Source organism: Rhincodon typus, chromosome 40, assembly GCF_021869965.1.
Source record: "Rhincodon typus isolate 14 chromosome 40, sRhiTyp1.1, whole genome shotgun sequence".
Taxonomy (NCBI): domain Eukaryota; kingdom Metazoa; phylum Chordata; class Chondrichthyes; order Orectolobiformes; family Rhincodontidae; genus Rhincodon; species Rhincodon typus.
Window position 1 is genome coordinate 15736297 of NC_063371.1, and position 8672 is coordinate 15744968.

General features: G+C 44.1%; 1 protein-coding gene across 2 annotated transcripts in view; it reads right to left on the reverse strand.

Moving 5' to 3' along the window:
• Positions 1–7929, reverse strand: part of LOC109912395 (AT-rich interactive domain-containing protein 5B-like) — a 26037-nt gene extending 18108 nt beyond the window's left edge. For both annotated transcript variants that reach the window (XM_020511820.2, XM_048618677.1), the window contains exon 1: positions 7718–7929. The gene's annotated coding sequence lies outside the window, so the exon portion shown is untranslated. The remainder of the gene's footprint in view (positions 1–7717) is intronic.
• Positions 7930–8672: the final 743 nt, after the last annotated feature.

Genomic DNA, 8672 nt, shown 5'->3' on the forward strand with positions numbered 1-8672 from the left:
TTTCTGAAGAAGGGTCTCAACCCAAAACGTCAGCTTTCCTGCTCCTCTGATGCTGCTTGGTCTGCTGTGTTCATCCAGCTCTACACCTTGTTATCTCAAATCTTCCAATTACTTCACGTTGAAGTCCCAAACAATGCCAAACCTTTCAGTTTAATCTCATCTTCTTGACACACTTCTGGCTCATTCCAAATTGACCATTTGCCTCCACCCTCCCCAACCTCACTCAAGCTTTGCTCCATCTCCTCTAAACTCCATCCCCAATCTGTTTCTAATCTTAACCTTTCAGTGTGATATTTCCACTTCAATCACCCCCCAGACATCATTCCAACTTATTCCTACTATCTGTATACCCATGAAGGCAGAAAGGCCAGTTCCTCACTGAATCCTCAAAATACTGGGGAGGAGCGGGGAATGTATTTGGAAGGGTCTCCTCAAAGCATTGCTCTGAAACTCTTAATGCTTCACAGATCTGATTCTCCCACCTACTGTCCCAGTTCAAGATTTCATCTCGTTTGGCACAGAGAGAAACAGAGTTTACTAGTTTACAGTTGACGGCAAAACAAAAGCCCAGGAAAGGAAGATTTGCATTTTGGTGGAACTTTTCATAAAGAAAACCAAAGCATTTCATAGCCAGTTAGGATGAAATAACTCCACACAGGCCAGTTTCCAGTCACCAAGTCACCCTTTATTTACACGTGCATAGTACTTGACACTGGTCTGATTTCCTCAGAGTCAGCTCTTAGAGTGAACAGACCCTCTGACCCTCCTGTTTCTATCTGTCAGCCAGGGCTCCCTGACTGGACCAGGTTAACAGCCCCAATCAGGGAACTCACATTCTATGAGGTCAACCTGGCTGACCTCGTTACAGTCATTACAAAGGACCTTAATAGCTTTGTCATTGTTGTCATGTAGGATAATGGAGCAGTCAGTTGAAAGTTTGCCTCGTGGAAAGAAAATGTTGGATCTTTGCAGATATTAGGATGGAGGAAAGGCTGGAGGCTCACTTTTGTGCAAGCACTTCATGCCCAAGCAGAAAGTTTGCAGGCCACTGTCACATCACTTTCTACTCAGTTTACGCCCAACAAACAAAAACTTATTTCCACCCACTACTTCATTGAAAAATATACCAAATGCCAATCATCTTTCCTCCACTATCTACCACCAGAGAGAAACATAGAGAGACATCCCACACACAGAAAGAAACTCAGAGAAAAAAGGCGTGCATACACACACATAACACCATCTGTTTACAGATATGATTATCTCAATGTCTCATTGTTGAATACATACTGTAGAATTTCCCTTTATTACTCATTTCCTCTTTGGAAAAAAAAGAGATAAAACAACAGAAATACAACAGTGCTAGTTCTTAAATATATTCTGCTAAATACTGGACATATCTGCATCTTTCTAAGTCATCTTAACCGACTTTAAACACAAGTACTCAGGATCACAACTATCATTTAACTTGCGTACACTCTTCTCGAAAACATAGCCCATTGATTGGAAATGAGAACTTCTGAGCTTGCAGCAGAAAGCACCTGATGACTCTCTGACACTGCATCCAGCCCTACTCTGTACTATATAACTGTCTTCTCTGCATTTCGCTGCATCTGATCATGATTAATGATTCAGCCCATCTATCTGCTGAGCATAACTATTGAGAAGGTCATGGACTTCCAGCTGGAGCACGGATGCAGATTTCAATTTCTGTCTCTCATTCAGTAACCCTCTCCATTTATCATCACAGAATTTTCAGCACAGAAACAAGGCATTCGGGTGAAGCTGGTTAATGTTGGGATTTATGCTGCTTACAAGCCTTCTCCCACCCTACCTCATGTCACCAGAGGTTCAGTTCTTCAGCTCTTTCCTCATCACTCTGAAATTTTGTCTCTTCAGTTATCTATTTCATTCCCTTTTGAAAGATGCCAGTGAATCTGCTTCAGCTATCCTTGCAGGCAGCGTATTCCAGATTTATAAAAACAAATCTCCATCTCTCCTTCCATTTCTTTTGGCATGGAGCTTCAATCTGTTTTGTCTGGTTACTCTTCCCACCAGTGGAAACAATTTCCCTTCATTGACTTAATGCAAAGCTCTGTAGGGTTCTGACCATCTCTGATAAATTTCCCCTTAACCTTCTCAGCTTTAAGAACATCACCAATTTCTCCAGGCAATTAAGATTCCTCATTCGTGGTGCCATTTTCGTCAATCTGCTCACAGCCTGTCCAAGATCTTGATATCTTTTTGAAAGGTGTGATATCCTGAATTGGACACAATACTTCAGCTGAAGCCTATCCAATGACTTATCAGAGATGGCTTTCAACCTTCAACTTCCCCTTCGGTCTAAAGAAGAATCACCAGATTCGAAATATTGACTATGTTGTCTGTCCATAGATGCTGCCAGACCAGCAGAGTTTCTCCAGCAGTTTCTGTTTTTGTTCATTTGAGATCTCCAGCCTCTGCAGTTCTTTGTTTTAGTTCAGTATTTGAGGTAAGTTTGGTTGGAGGATAGAACATAGACTATAAAAGAATACATCACAGGAACACAGCCTTCGGCCCACCATGTCTATGCCGACCATGATGCCATTCTAAACTAATCCTTCTGCTCGTGAATGGTCTATATCCCTCTATTTCCTGGCTGTTCATGCGTCTGTCTAAATGCCTCAAAAACAGTATCTGAACACTGTTCAGAATCTACTTTATAAACTTTAGACATGTACCTAAGGATCAACATCTAGGTAGCTTGTGAATAGGTCAGCCCAGAGGACAAACATTGAGAAATATCCCAGACTCTCCTAATTGCTTTCATCACCAAACAAAGCAGTTCACAAATGCCGGTACCCACTTCAAAACAGCCAAACCCATGCCAGGATGCTAGTTAGCATGCAGGTGGAAGAGGGGGTCTGTAACTCAGGACAATCTCACCAATTTAGGTGTCAGATGTGTCTCAATGTGCATGCTTTTGCCTCAGGGTTCAATTAATTCCCAGCCCAGAGGCTTGAGCACAAACTCTAGGCTAATACTCCCAGACAGCATGACAGTGTTTCATACGAAATTTTAACCAAAGATCTCTCAGATGGCCAGAAAAGATCTCAAGACCACTATTTAAAGGGGAGCAAGTTTGTTATCCCCAGTGTCTTGGTCAATATTTACACGTAAACCAGTACGATCGAGTCAACGTCACATTGTTATTTCTGGGAGCTTGCTGTGCACTACTTAGCTGTAATTTTTCCAAACATTACAGTGGTGACCAAACTTAAAAACATACTTTATTTGCTATGTAGCGCTTTGGAATGACATGAGGTATGACATGCACTGTAGCAACGCAACTCTGTTCTTTCTTGCTTTTTTGGATCTATTCCTTAGTCACTGACCACACTGTCAACAACAAGCCTCAGTTCAAATTCAATGTCCTCTGTATAATACACTCACACGCTCCAGAATGACTCCTCAGCATGAGGTGAAATATTGTGGAAAATCTGTTCTATTCCTGACACAGCAGATCTAAAAATAAGTGAAGAGCAACAAGCTTCTTCCGTCATTGACTTTCTCTTAGCTGCTTATGTTGGCACAATTCTGCTGTTCTGCAATCATTTGAATTTTGCAAATCAGAAAGATTTGCACTGAGGATGGAATCCTGAAAGTCAAGCTTTTGGTCTGAGACAGAATGTGTACTTTCCCCATAGCAGGAGGGTCAAGATCACAGGTTCACCAGGAAGGGACTGTAAGGCCCAGTGATTACCTCTCTTGCACTTCAGGTTCATTTTAACACAGGAACACAATGCCATTCAATCAGAGTTTATCTTCATTGATCGATCTTCGCTTCATATACTGTGATACCGTCACTCAGCAAAAATATCACAGCCTCTTAAAAGCTTCAGTTGTTCCCCTGGCATCCAGAGCCTTTTTAGGTGGCGAGATCCAGATTTTACATGAAATCCTTGTGAGCTTATAGGAGTGATAAGGCAGAGGTGCCTCAAAGTGTGTGAAACGGACCTCAACAATTGCGGTTCCACCTTGAGAGCTGAAAGCCGCAGCTCACACCTTTCTGATTGGCCATTAAGCCAAGACCTTGTCTGCCCTGTTGGGTCAGTACAAGACACCTCACAGACACTATTTTAAAAAGGGGGAAAAGTTGTCTGTGGCCTTTAGCCTCTTATTTATCCTCATCCAACATTCCAAAATACAACTACTTTGTCATCTATGGCCCTGCTGTTTGTGGGATCTTGCTATGCACTGATTGCCAACATTATGACAAAACAACACTTCAGAAGTAATGTGCTCAAAAATGGAGCATTTGGGGGCTGCTCAGAAGCTGTGAAAGGGGCTCTATACGTATAAGCTGCTAGCCACAAATCAGTGTTCTTGCATTGACCTTATGCTGGTCTCTTAAACAGGATCAATGGCCTTTTAGCTTGTTTACGGGGTATGGTCATTGCTGGCTGGGCCAGCATTTGTTGCCCTGACCTAAATGCCCTTTGAGAAGGTGGTGGTGTGCTGCCTTCTTGAACTGCTGCAGTCCATGTGCTGTAGGGGCACTGTCAGTGCTGTTAGGCAGAGAGTTCCAAACATTTAAATCAGCGACAGGGAAGGAACAGCAAAATTGTTACAAGACTGGTTTGTCACTGGCCTAGTGGGGAACTGGAAGCTTGTGGTGTTTCAATATGTCTGCTTCCCTTATCCTTATAGATGATAGATGTCACGATTTGAAAGGTGCTCTCAAAGGAGCCTCAGTGAACTACTGCAGTGCATTTTGTAGGTAGTGCACAGTGCATCTATCTCTCGTTCTTAATCATGGAACCACAGAAAAGTTTATTCACAGAACGAGGCCATTTTGGCTCATTGTGTCTGTGTTCGCTGAGTAAAACTGGCTGCCCATTCTAAATACTTGCTAGGCCACAGCTGGAATCTTGGAATACGTTCTGGATGTGTCGTAAAGAAGTGGAGCAAGTGCAGACCAGGATGTTGCCTGGAATGGAAAGTCTCGGTTATATGTAGAGACTGGATAAGTTGGGTTTGTTTTCCCTGGAGCAAAGGAGGCTAAAGTGTGATCTAGTTGAGGTATACAAAATTATGAGCGAGCAGATTGTGAGAATCTTTTCCATATGGCAGACGTATCTAAGACCAGAGGGCATCAGTTTAAGGTGAGGAGTAAGTGTTTTAGAAGGAGTCTGAGGAAAAGCTTTTTTACACCCAGAGGGTGGTGGAAATATGGGACGTGCTGCCTGTGGGAATGGTGGAGGCAGGTACTCTCATGACATTTAAGAAGCAATTAGATGAGCATTTAAAATGCCAGGGCATAGCAGCTGTGGATCAGGTGCAGGTAAATGGGATTGGAGTAGTTGATGTTTGTTGGTCAGCATAGACAAGGTGGGCCGAAGGGCCTTTTTCTATGCTGTTTGACTCTGTACTGCCACTTTCCAGCACTTGGTCTGTAGCCTTGCTGGTCACAGTGCTTCAGGAGCAGATCCAGGTTCCTTTGAAATGGAGTTATGGGTTTCTGCCTCAGCCACTGAAATGAGCAGTGAAATTCATGCACGCACTACCCTCTGGGTGAAAAGGATTTTCTCCATGTCCCTTCTAATCCTTCTACCAAGCATCTTAAATCTGTGTAGCCTGGTTATTGACTTTACCTTCTTGGAGAAAAATGTCTTCCTTGCCTACACTATCTAAACCCCTCATTCTGTCCATCTCAGTTAAGTCACTCTTTTGTGTCGTCTACAAATTTCCTCTCACATGCAATCATGCCTCCCACAATTGAGTCTAAATTGTTAATATAGCCAATATAAGCCCTGTGGAACACCACTGGAATCACTTTCCATTCATAAAAACATTAATCAACAATCAACCTCCGTTTCCTGTCACTGAGTCAACTCTGGATCTAACTCATTATATACCCCTGTATCCCATGGGATTTAATTTTTCTGACCAACCTGGCACTTAAGGCCTTGTCAAATGTGCTTCTAAAATCTAGGTAGATAACATCCGCCACTATATCCTCATCAATCTCAAAAAATTTGATTCACATGACCTTCCCTAAACGAAAACATGTTGACTATCCCTGATTAATCTGTGTCTAGGTGGCAGTTTATCTTGTCTTTCAGAACCAATTCCAATAACTTGTCCACCACTGAGGTCAGACTGACCAACATGTAATTATTTGGTCTATCCTTCACATCCGTTATAAACAGTGATACCATATTTACAGACCTCCAATCCTCTGGTAACTCATCTGTCTCATGCAAGGAATGGAAAGTGATCCTCAGAGCATCTTCTATTTCCTCTAACAGCCTCAAGTACAAACCATCCAAACGTGGTGGCATATCCAGTTTCGACGAGGTCAGACTCTCCAGTACTTCCTCTCTCACTACTTACTTGACGTCTGAACATCTCAAAATGGTCAAGTTTAGGGATGATGGGGGAGGTGATTTGGGGAATCAAAGTAACAAATAGACCTCCCAGATCTCCATGGTGTGTGATTTCCCCCTTGGCAATGTGAGGCATGAAAAGGAAAAGCACTGATTCTGCAATGTCCATACAGCCAAACAGCCTAGACACCTCATTTCAGGATCAATACAGGGTCAACATGGAAACAAAACCACAAAGTAAAACTACCCACAGGTGGCTTGCACCAACAAGTTGTTTATCATTGCATTAACACTTGGCCTTTCCCCATTTCCTAGCATAGCAGGACTTCCCCAATCAATAGCACAAGAGGATAATGATCATTCTCAAATACTGAAACTGCCTGGGATTTTTCTCAAATCCTCTGTTCCTGAGAGTGTCTCATGTAAACATCACCCAAATTGCTTTTCACCGGAATTTTATTACAGAGCACTGACTACACTTTCTATAAAAATACATGTATGGTGAAATAAAAATTCCCCTGTGGGTACTGAGTCACCTGCTGGACCAGCCTGCTTCCTGTATGTGTGTCTTCAGGAACATTGTTGGTGTGGTATAATGCATTACTGACTCCTGTTAGAAGATGCAGGGGAGAAGTGAGCAAATGACAGGGTTGTGGGCAGATGGCCCACGTTCCCCGCACTCTTGCCCTATGCGACTCTGATAGGTTTCTGATGCCATGACTCTCAGTGAGCAGCCTGAGAGATGGGGGACCTGGCCTGGAGCCTGCTGACTGAATAGCACAAGGTGAAGTGACACAGGCCAAGTCACACTCGTGGTGGTACTCCCACATCAATGACATGCCAGAGCTCAGCTATGGTGGTGCACTCTTTCACAATTCCGACTTAATTCAGGCGGAAGCAAGGTGACACATGGCATGATATCACACAGGGGCCAACAAGGAAGCACCTGAGTAGCTCCGCACCAGCACGAAACGACTTTACACAGCACTGAGACAACTCAACAGCATCCAGGGGGAGATTGAGTACAGGGTCCCTTCCTCTTGCCTCCCATCCCTACCTTTCACACACCTCTGACCTCTCTTCACGACTACAGAGAGTTTTCATCTCCATAGGAATTATGTAACACACTACCCCCCCACCACTGTTTAATGGGGTGATACTGGGAACACTGCTGATGACCTGGAGGGCAAGATTTCATCATGAAGAAACAAACTCCGCTCACAGACACACACATACAGAACCTGCACAGCACTCCATCAAAACTCTCCACTCACGTAACTCTTAACATTCACTGAAGTTGCACATTGCCATCGATTCTCGACAAGTCTGGGTCCTGAACATTTACTCACTTGTAAAAGTTGCCAGGTAGTGACCAGATCCGACCCCCGGGACGCATCGAAGCAACAGGAAAAAGAATGAATCACTCGAAAAGAGACGGCCGCTTGCTGGGAGTTGCCCTGCCGCAGTTAGTGATTGCAGACTGCTACCGGTTAAGGTGCACGGTTTGACTCTAGGTCACTGACCCATTCGCCAAGTGCAGAGTGTATTGCTGCCTTCACGCTTCTCCACTCCGCTGTCTGCTTTAGACCATCCACCTGATCATTGGGTGAATGCGAAATTTCGGTGGAGCTGAGCCCGCCCTCTGCACAGCTTATTGGCTCATAGTCATGATGTTTCCAAGCTCCAGTGGACTCCACCCCTTAGCGAGAGTTGCTTCTCTACAGCCTCAGTGTCCTAGCTGAGCGCTTCTTCAAAAATAACTTGCTGCCTCTGATTCCTGGGGAGTTCTGGCCACGAGCCTGGCTCAATATTTGCCGATGATCGGTATAACAAAAAAAAGATGATAATCTGGTCGTTATCACCCATTTCTTTCCGGAATCTTGCTGTGTAAATCGACACATCAGAAGGGTTTCATTGCCTGCAAATTGCCGGCTTTGGGACGTTCTGACGCAATGAAACGCGCTATGGAAACTCAAAATCTCTCCGTTTGATCAGCTGCGGCTTTGGCTGAACCCAGAAACCAGAGGCATCAAGTTATTTACTTCTGACCAGATTGTCATCCCAGCTTCCAGAGTCACCAGACAACGGAAACATGTAAATCAACCCAGTCACACACTGTAAGAACTTTCTCGTTCTTCAAAACAAACACATGAATCTCAATATCTCCCTGAGAGACAACTCTGCACCGCACTGTTAGAGAATCAAGTACTGAGGGAGTGCCACACTGTCGGAGGGTCAGTACTGAGAGGGAGTACCACACTGTCGGAGGGCCAGTACTGAGGGAGTGCCACACTGTCGGAGGGT